Source organism: Peromyscus maniculatus, chromosome 20 (assembly GCF_049852395.1).
Source record: "Peromyscus maniculatus bairdii isolate BWxNUB_F1_BW_parent chromosome 20, HU_Pman_BW_mat_3.1, whole genome shotgun sequence".
Taxonomy (NCBI): Eukaryota; Metazoa; Chordata; class Mammalia; order Rodentia; family Cricetidae; genus Peromyscus; species Peromyscus maniculatus.
The window spans coordinates 72,762,432-72,772,329 of NC_134871.1; positions in this window are offsets into that span (position 1 = coordinate 72,762,432).

A 9,898-nucleotide genomic window follows, 5' to 3' on the forward strand; every position below is an offset into this window, starting at 1 on the left:
TTCCTAGAAAATTGTTTGAGCCAACCTCCAACTCTACTCATCACTTGAACTGCCATGGACTCAGTCAGGGATGAGAGAAGAGAAGCACAAAGTTTAAATGGATGTAGAGAAGCCAAAAATCTACCTTCTATCCTCTGCAGGAATGTAAATTTAAGCGATTCTTGGTGAGGGAAGAGAGAAGATTTCACAATAAACCAAATTGAGAGTCTCCAAACTTCAAGGACGTTCTAACTTCAGACTTGACATTGTGTACTTAGCTTGGTGTTGTTATAGGACCCTTGGCGTAATGGACAGTCTTGGGGCATCCTGGGTTGTTTTCTTTCTTTTTTTTTTGATATATTGTTTTTATTTTTAATTATGTATATGTGTACATGTCTGTGTGGGGATATGTGCACATGATTGCATGTGCCCTTGGGAACTAGAAACACTGGCTCTCTGGAGCTGGAGTTGCAGGCTACTGTAAGTCAACTGATGTGGGTGCTGAGAATCAAATTTGGGTCTTCTGGAAGAGCAGACAAATGCTCTTAACCATCAAGCTATTCCCCCAGCTTCTTATGCTGCAGTTTGAGTCCAAGGCCAAGAAGGGTTATCTAGCATTCATTGGCTATTGTTTGTTTGTTTGTTTGTTTTTCAAGACAGGGTCTCTCTGTGTGGCCCTGGCTGTCCTGGAGCTTGTGCTGTAGACCAGACTGGCCTCAAACTCAGAAATCCTCTTGCCTCTCAAGTGCTGGGATTAGCTAAACTCAGCTAACTATTTATTTATTTATTTTAGGTTTTGAGACAAGGTCTCACTCTGTATCCTAAACTGGCCTTGAAATTCTGGTGATCCTCCTGCCTCAGCCTCCCAAGTACTGGGATTTTAGGCATGAGCCACCACACCTACAGAGTAATCAGCATTTATATGAAATGATAAAGATTAAAGGTGTATTATATCCCTTTTTTCTTTTTTTTCTTTTCTTTTCTCTCTCTCTCTCTTTTTTTTTTTTTTTTTTTTTTGGTTTTTCTGAGACAGGGTTTCTCTGTGTAGCTTTGCACCTTCCTGGAACTTGCTTTGGAGACCAGGCTGGCCTCGAACTCACAAAGATCCGCCTGCCTCTGCCTCCCCAGTGCTGCGATTAAAAGCGTGTGCCACCACCGCCCGGCCCATTTTTCTTTTTAAAAGGATGTGTTATGAAGGATGGTTTGGGATGTGGTACACTCCAAAAAGTCCATTGCTTCCAACACTGTAGAAGGTTACCCCTCCATTTAGGGAAAGACCTAATAAATAGATAGTTCCAGTCACTGGGTGGCTTCCACTTACATGTGATCCAGTCACTTCTCATCTTGTGTCTGTACTGTTCCCTAGGGCCTCTGGATCTGCATCATCACGACAAAGGAAGAACGGAGGAGGCATGGGAGACGGGGGTCAAGACACATTTCTTAAACTTTTGGCCAGGAAACATACATGCCATTGACTAGAATTCAGTCACATGGCCACAACAAACTGCAGAGAGTGCTGGGAAATGTAGTCATGCTATGGTCTGCAAGAAGAGCCATCTAGAGGAGGGGCGGTTCTAGAGACCAGGATGGAAATCTTGGGGCTACTGTGGAGGAATACCTTACAGGGCGTACTTGTGAACATAGTTGTTATTTCTTCAAAAGGGAAGTGATTTCTCCATAAAGGGGCCTTTCTCTGGATGGCTTGTGCTGACAGAATACAGACTAGGAAGAAAAAAAAGGGGGGAGGGGATTCTAAAAACAAAACAAAACAAAACAAACAAACAAACAAACAACAACAACAAAACAGAAGCAAAGGAGAGCATTGTCATCTGTCCTGGCAGGACAACACATCTCCTGTCACCAGACTCCCGGAACTTTCCCCCCGTGGGACTTCTCACCTCTGTGTAATGACGATGTCTCTAAAACTCGGGGAGTTTAGATGTGGATACAGTCCTAAAAATCCTTTTGCTAATAAAAAACAAATCCAGTAAAATTTATCACTGGATACAGAAGCCAATAAAATCCACCAGAGTAAAATTGCTTGGTCCTCTATCCTAAATATAATAAACATAGTTTACATTGGATTAATTCGAAAATTTGATTTAATTTTTTTTAAGTGCCTCATTCTGCTGGGATTGGAAGACACATCTGGCGGGGTGAGGTCATCACAAGAAGAGATTGACTATTTACAGAAAAGAAGAGAAAAGCCACCTCCCACAAGCCGCTTCACAGGGCTGGTCAAACCTTCCAGCAACTCGATGGCCCCTGTTACCTATATTCTCGGCCTCTAGTTCTCTATTAAAAACCAAAGGGTACCTCCGTTCTCCCGCTCTGTCCCGCTCTGCAGCGACACTCACCGCTTCACTGCTGTCTATGCGCGCAATCAAGGTTTTCCTGCCCCTCAGTTGCCCTGGAGTTCTGTTTTAAACTGCCCCCCCCCCGCCCCATTTCTTGGGACCAGCTGGAACGCATGCTGGGAAAACAAAAAGAGGGGAAGGTCCGTCAAATTCCAAGAAAAGCGCAACTAAGCCTTCCTATGCGAATGCAAAGGATTTGGGTAAGAAATAGTCAGCGTAGATCTTTGGGGATTGAAATTAGTTCACACTTCCTCCATAATGTCCAACGATCCCTGTGAATGTCCCGTGAGCAGCTTCGAGGGTAACAACCCTGCAAAGTGCGGTCTAGGAAAGCTGTGGGAGTCAGTAGCCCCTCAGTTCACTCGCGTCCTTCTTTTTCCGCAAATAAAGGCGAAATCGGGGTCTCAAGACAATGAAAGTCTGGGGGACCCGCGTCGTCCCTAAGACTAGACTCCAGCGGCTCAGCTCGCGGCTGCCTGGGTTCCCCTGTCACTGCCTGCCTCGTGGCTCTCACGAGGTCTGGAGAGGGGCCGCCCCTCTAAACAACTACTTTGGGGCAATGGATCCCCGGACATGACTGCGAGAAGGAGGCTCCAATGCGGCCTCAAACGGGTCCTATATCCGGGGAGTGCGAAAAGGTGCTGGGCTCATGCCCAGCCTCACTGCTGCACCAACAATACAAGTTCCGCTAGTTGGATTGGAAAATACGAGTTCACCTCCCAGTCCCGATTAATTTTTTTCTTTTAAAATATATTCCCTTCAAAAAAAACAAAGACGTGGCCAGGCTGGCGCCACCCGGTCTGGGAGTTGAGGTTCGTGAGGGATGCAGATTTCGTTTGATTCAAGTTGAGAAAATAAGGGTCTCCCTGCCTTGGGGGCGTGGGGACCTCTCTCTGAGCTCTGTGCAGCGCGTCTGGGGCTCCCTCCGAGATAGACAAGCTCTCCAAGCTGCCCAAAGCTTGAGGAAGCTTCCCAGCACTGGACGCCAGATTGCTGTGCTGCTTCTGTCCAAGAATCCGGCCGGCCTTCGCTGGCCCCACGCACGCACGCAGCTCGAGATAGAGCTGCCCATTCCCTTCAGCCTGGTTTCGACCAGAGGAGGTCTCTGAGCAAGAATAGGAAACCGCTGGGGTGTTAAGAAGGCAATATTCAAAATTCCTAAACCCTCTGAGCAGCCCTGGGGTGCGGGTGTTAACAACGTGACTAGTCTCTACAGTGAGAAGCAGAGGCGGGAGTGTGATCCCACTGCTACCCCAGTGCAGACACGTTCTATCTGGGAAGACTTGCAAAGGCACTTCAGAAGTCGGGACTCTTCCCCACAGCCTCTGACGCCCGAGGCTGATGCTACCGGTGCACAGGTTGAAGAAATGGTGGTGAGGAAGGGAGTTCCTGAACACCCTGAGCGTTTGCAATCAAGGTAGATGTTGAAGTTATTGCAATGTATTGCCCATTCAAATAGTGTGGACCTCAGTCTCCAGGCTTCAGTCTTTGGGGATAAGTCACAGCTTCAAGGTTCTTCCTGGGGAGTCAAGGCGGGGGGGGGGGGGACAGACACGGCAACAGTCCATTGTTTTTAGAAACATTTGCCAAAGAGCTTCTCCACTCTTTTGATTACTTGAATAATTCATTAAAAAAGCAAATTGTAAAATTTGGAAAAAAAATGATTGCTGGATAAGAGGAAGGGAGAGAAGGAGGGACACATACAGACACACACACACACACACACACACACACACAACAGTGAACTTGACCCTCTACATTTTTTCTGATACAAAAAAAATCCCAAAGTTTGCCTTCTTGGGGCATCAGTTTCTAGACATATGTTGCTTGTGTTGTGTTAAGAAGGTATAGAACTAATTCAAGTTATCAAAATATACACATTTATTTATATATGTATATAAACACATGTTTGCAAAACATTGTGCATCCAGTCCTTACTCACAGCCTCTGCATCAGTGTATTCAACCAACCATGACTCACAGACATGCATTTTTTAAAAAAATGCATCTGCACCAAACATGTATAGACATTTTTCTTATTATTCCTAAATTATATAGTGTAACAGCTATTTTCACAGCATTTACATTGCATTAGATGCAATTAGGTTACTGTGAGTAGCCCAGAGACGATTTAAAGACTACAGGAGACGATTTAAAGACTATGGACCTGTACTTTTTATATTATATCAGGTATATATTGTATGTGTGTATCCATATGTGTGATATACATGTAACTTTCCTATTTACTCAACCTTTTAGAGAAATCTTCACATTTACATATATACATACCCATATACACATATACATGATAAGAGAGTACGAATATGAATAAGTTTTCTCCTTGTGTATAGAAAAAAACATATTTCTTGGCTAGGAATAACATTTTCACTCTAGGTTTGTTTGTTTCCCCCAGAATGATGGAAACTGGATGGGGTAGCTGTCTCCACCTAGTCTTTAAGATGAATACACACTTATAAACATTGGGTGTCACCCCACAGAACCTTTAAGTGAAAACCTGATGTTGCAGGTTCTAATCCAAGTACACGGAGCAGAATGTCTGAGACACACTGTGAGGGTTCAGAGATTAAACAGTGAACTCTATGAAGCCTGCATGGGGACTAAGGGGATGTTTCGGGACCTAGCAAAGAGCCCACTTCCTTAATAACTAGAGCTCAGAGGGCTAGACCCAGAGAGGATGAAGGGAGCATTAATCTTTGGAAGAGAAAGGGTCTGTTGGGCTATCTCTTCCTAGGATGAGAAACACGTTCAAAGGTGGGGCTAAGCTGTGCAAAGTAGAGTCCAATTTTCTAACTGATAACCTTCGGAAGAAGAAATTCACTGAGTTTTATGATCCCAATGTTATGTTTAAGGCACAAAACACTCTGAAGATAAAGCTTAATGTGGAAAATTTGCAGACCTGGAATGCAACAAGTTTAAAAGTCTAATTGAAGCATATCCAACTGTGTATGTTATTCGGGTATCGTGCATGTCTGCTTAGTGCATGCCCGATGCCATTTTTATATGTATTGTTCACAGCAAATGAACACACACAGCTGCATAGAAGTTAAGATTAAGATTCCCACTATCAGAATAATTTACTTTCCTCCTTTCTCAGTATGCCAGCTAAGATACACCCAGTTTTTCAGAAGTCCGTCTGACTCTCTCCCTTCGGCCACTCCTCTCAACTTTTCTGAGACATCTTTGTGGCTGTGTGATTATTACTTAACCACTCTTTGTTCTATGACTGGACACATGATTTGTTTTTTCTTTACTTTCTTTAGGAAATATCAGCCACCAGACAGGGAGAAGGCCTACAAAAGTGATTCTTAATCTTGGCAGTGGATGTGGTCAACAGAAATTTTGAGTGGAGGCATTGAAAAGGTGGGAGAGGGGAGGGAGACCGGGAGCAAAGACCACATAATCAATGAAGATGTCATGATAAACATTATTTTGTGCACTAGCTAAAAATGTAATAGTTTTTTCAAGTTACAAATAAGTACAGGAATCCCTGAAGATTTGGAGACCTAGCTCCCAACACTTCCTTTTCTGCTCACACAGCACCCTATTGTGGGAATTCTCCCACACCCCGCGCACCAACACCCTATGAATGCACCGCAATCCAGAAAGCCAGCGTCCAACCACACTCCCACAGAGCCCCAGGACTCCATGGGAGTCCTCCTACAGCACAGATTAACGTGCATGCTCAGCTGTAGGTGCCCAGAGCGCACACCAGCACGTCAATGAGGATTATGCTGGGACTTGCACCGGTCTTGCTTGATTTGCTCAGATTCGGGAAAGAGCTGCGAGCACTCATCCGGCTCTCCAGTCTCAGCCATTTATTGCCCAGTGTGGAAGCTGCTCTCTCAGGCTTAAGCTTGGTCAGCCTCGGGTGAACCAAAATGTTAAATAATCGTCAAGTGTAAGATTAAAAACAAATAGCATATTTAAGTGAACGACCGAATCCCGCGAGTCCTGGGAGCAAGCCAAAGAAAAAGAGCAGATCTATGCTTGCGCGAGTTTCTGGCGGGATCCCCACCCCAGTGACTCTTCTGACAAGCCGGCTCATCACTCAGACCGCAGAAATGACCAAACTCCCCATTATTCGACCGTAAAAATTGCCCCAAAGAACAGTGCCATCCCCAAATTCTGTCAAATTTGGTGAAATGGCAAATAGTTTTCATGACCAAAAGTCTCGCTGAGTGAAAAGCAAACTAAGAATTGCTTGCTTGGGAAATTGCTCACGGATACACTCCACCCTGATGCCTTTGTTCCCTCTTAAAAAATAAAATAATACTAAAAGTCATCCCTGCACTTACATGTAACAGAATACTTTTTCCACTTAATAGCTAATTGTATCAGAAAAATAAACACAGAGATGGATTATCAAACATGACTGTGCCAAACACGTATCTTTAACCCACAGAACCACAGACCGACCATCTCCCTCTCAACCTCAGCCTGATATTAAAGACTTCAATTTTTTAAGTTAAACATGGCTATGTTGTCATAATGAAGGAAAATATCATACTTAAAAACAAATAATTAAAAGATCACCTAATTCTATGGATGAGTATCTGAGGGCACATGTCTAATGTTAATGTTTATATGACATTCTCTTTAACACCTAACAAAGCTTAAATTGAATACTTACCTATCTAGAAATGATGGGTCTATAGTAGATGAGTCAGAAATAAATCTCTATTATTTCTTTATTAAGAAAGTTATTAATAAGACATGCACTGTAAAGAAAGCTACGGGTGTTTTACATCGCAAATATAGATTATAGTGAGAAGGACTTTGCAAGTTTTTTTTTACAGGAGGAGAGGAGTTGAATAAAGCCTTTCCTCACTGTGTCTAAGAATTACATCTCAGCACATTGTCTACAAATTACATCTCTTCTTAGCATTGCCTATTGGCTTAGCTGAAGGAGAGGTGGTTGCCTCTGGGAAGAGCAGGGTCTTCCCCAAGCCTAAATCTTAGCCATGTTCATTTTTTTTTTCATCCCTCGCTATGATAAGCCATGAATGTTTCCACAGTACACATGTGTCATACATACCTTCTGTAGCCCACATTCCTCAGCACGGACACTATCCAAAACCCAGAACTCAACATTCATGCTCCCTAGAAATTCTGAACACCATCAAGTTCCAGAATCTTGAGGTGGTTTCTCTGCCTTGAAAGATTGTATCTTATCTGTGGTATGCTTTCTCTTGACTATGAAAGGGGAGGTCAATAGTCTCTAGGGAAGGCTCCATTCTTCTTTCTAGTTACTCAGATTCTGTTGTTAGTTCTGTCCCAAATACAGGGAAGCAGCCAGAAGAAAAACTGCCTGTAACCCCCCTTAAAGAAGGGGGTTTGCCTGAGAGGAAGGCAGTAAGGAAGGAGTAATCTAACAGGCCCTCCCCAAGGAAACCAGAGTGCTCCCTCCAGTCACTAAAAGTCACCAAATTATATCTCACATTGTATCTTTCCATTAATCATTTCCAGCAGGAATCTTGTCCCAAATATCCAGAAACACAATCTCTTTTCTATCTTTTCGCTTCATAGACCCTAATCAAAGTTGGACATTTTAGCAGGAAGGAGTCCTCCAACCCTTCAGCTAAGCCTTGAGTGTTTTCTTCCTTCTTTTTTTAGATATGGGAGAATTAGCTGTTCTTTAGATGAGGCATCTTTTAAAGGTTAATTCTGTTCAGTGATGTCCAGATTAGGATGTGCTTTTGCTACAGTTGCTGAAGGTGTCTAGTTATAGAGAGAGCTGGGCTGTGATACATTTGATTTGAACCCCCCTTTTCCCCACCATGCCAGATCTCTTAAAGCCTCACCAAACTCTAGTTTCCACATCAAGTTCCTGTTCATAGAGTTCTGGCCTTAGCAAAACTGCCTAGCCCATACCTTTTGTACTTAACCGTTCTTTGAAGCAGGTTGAACAGTCTACCTTGACCCAAAAGAATGTTGTGTTGAGGCCTACAATTCCTCTCTGCTCTAAGAAAAACATTATTGCCCATATTTCTTTTTTAAAGTAACTGGAAATATTTTTTAAGTGGCTGGTCTGCCTCCCTTTTAGGAGCCCCAAACCTAAACTTTAAGAGATGGAGGAAATGATCGAAAGTGATAAATACCTTTTCCAGGCATTCAGTTTGTTGGCTTTCTGACCAAAAGGGGCCTTTGTTAGATCTCTGCAAGGAAGCTAAATCCAGCCTCCAGCAAACACTCCTCCACCTCTTCCCCAGCCCCCTCAGCTCTCTTGTCTAACTTGAAAATGAACTTGGACTTCCCTCTCAGACAGGCCCTAAAACCAGGAGAGATTTTATTTGTCTGTTTCTGAAGGGCTTCCTAAAGGGGGGAGGTGTTGAGGGAGGCAAGGGGAGCAGAGGGCCCTTTCCTGAAGCATGGGGCAGAGTGGGAGGAGACACTTTGTTAATGTCTTAACTTCACATTAATTCTTTGAACTTTTTAACTATTTTTTCTGGGTGACAGACTGAGATGCTGACAAGAGAAAAGGAAGCGTGTGGGGTGAGGATTGGGAAAGGGCTTGGAAAAGGAAAGATGAGGGAGTTTGGAGACAGGAGGTTGGCAACTGAGGAAGAAGGAAAGATGTCATTGGAGGTGGCTTCTCGATGGTTCACCTTCAAGAGGACACCTGATTTGTTCGGATGCAGCTTAGTTCCACAGGTAAAGTCTTCATGAGGACATGCTGGGTGGGAATTCAGGGAAAGAATAGAGGTGGCCTACTGCACGGATCTCCACTGAATCAGAGAGACAGGGTCTGGGATAGCCTCAAGCCTAGGCCAGCACTGCACGTCCTAGTTAGGCAACAGAGAGAAGCAGATCTTCCTGCAACTTAAAAGCACCTGCATGAAGGCAAGTTTGAGTCGAAGAATGTAAAATTCTTAAACAAAGAGCAAAATGAAGCCTCAGCTACCATGGTCCCATCTCCCCTGAAGCTGGGAGCCGAGGGAGGTTAGAAGAATAAAATGGAAGATGCCAGGGGGGCAGCTGCTGTCGGAAGAGGTGAGTTTCCAAGCTGGGAGAAAAGGCTCACTGGCCCTTCTCTGAGGCCAGGCTCTGAGAGTGGAGAGATAGGAGGAGAGCAGGTTCCAGAGGGGTCCTGGGGCCTGGGATATAGCCTATGTGGGGATACACTCCTTAGTACCCCAACCTTCCAAAAGGAGGAAGAGAAGGAACAAGGAGGGCAGAGGTGCACCAAATTTCCTTCTTCCTCCACCAATATTACATGTAAACATGCATATATAAATATAGGCCCTTTGCAGCCTGCATGCATTTCCTCAGTGTATGGATCTCCCCTTTCAAACACACACTCACAGATGCCCATCCGTAGGCCTTTTTGAGTCCCCGGTTCCTTCCTTAATTTCAAACATCCCTTTCTTGCCTGGATAGTCAGACCCTGTCTTTTCTATCCTCCACAAATCTCTTCTGTCCTGCAGCCAGGACCCTGGACAGGAAAAACGCTCCCCCAACACACTATGTGAGCCCTATAATGTCCCAAATCTGGGCCAGAATCCAGACCCCATGGTGGGGAGCCTCTTTGTTCTCCCACAGCCT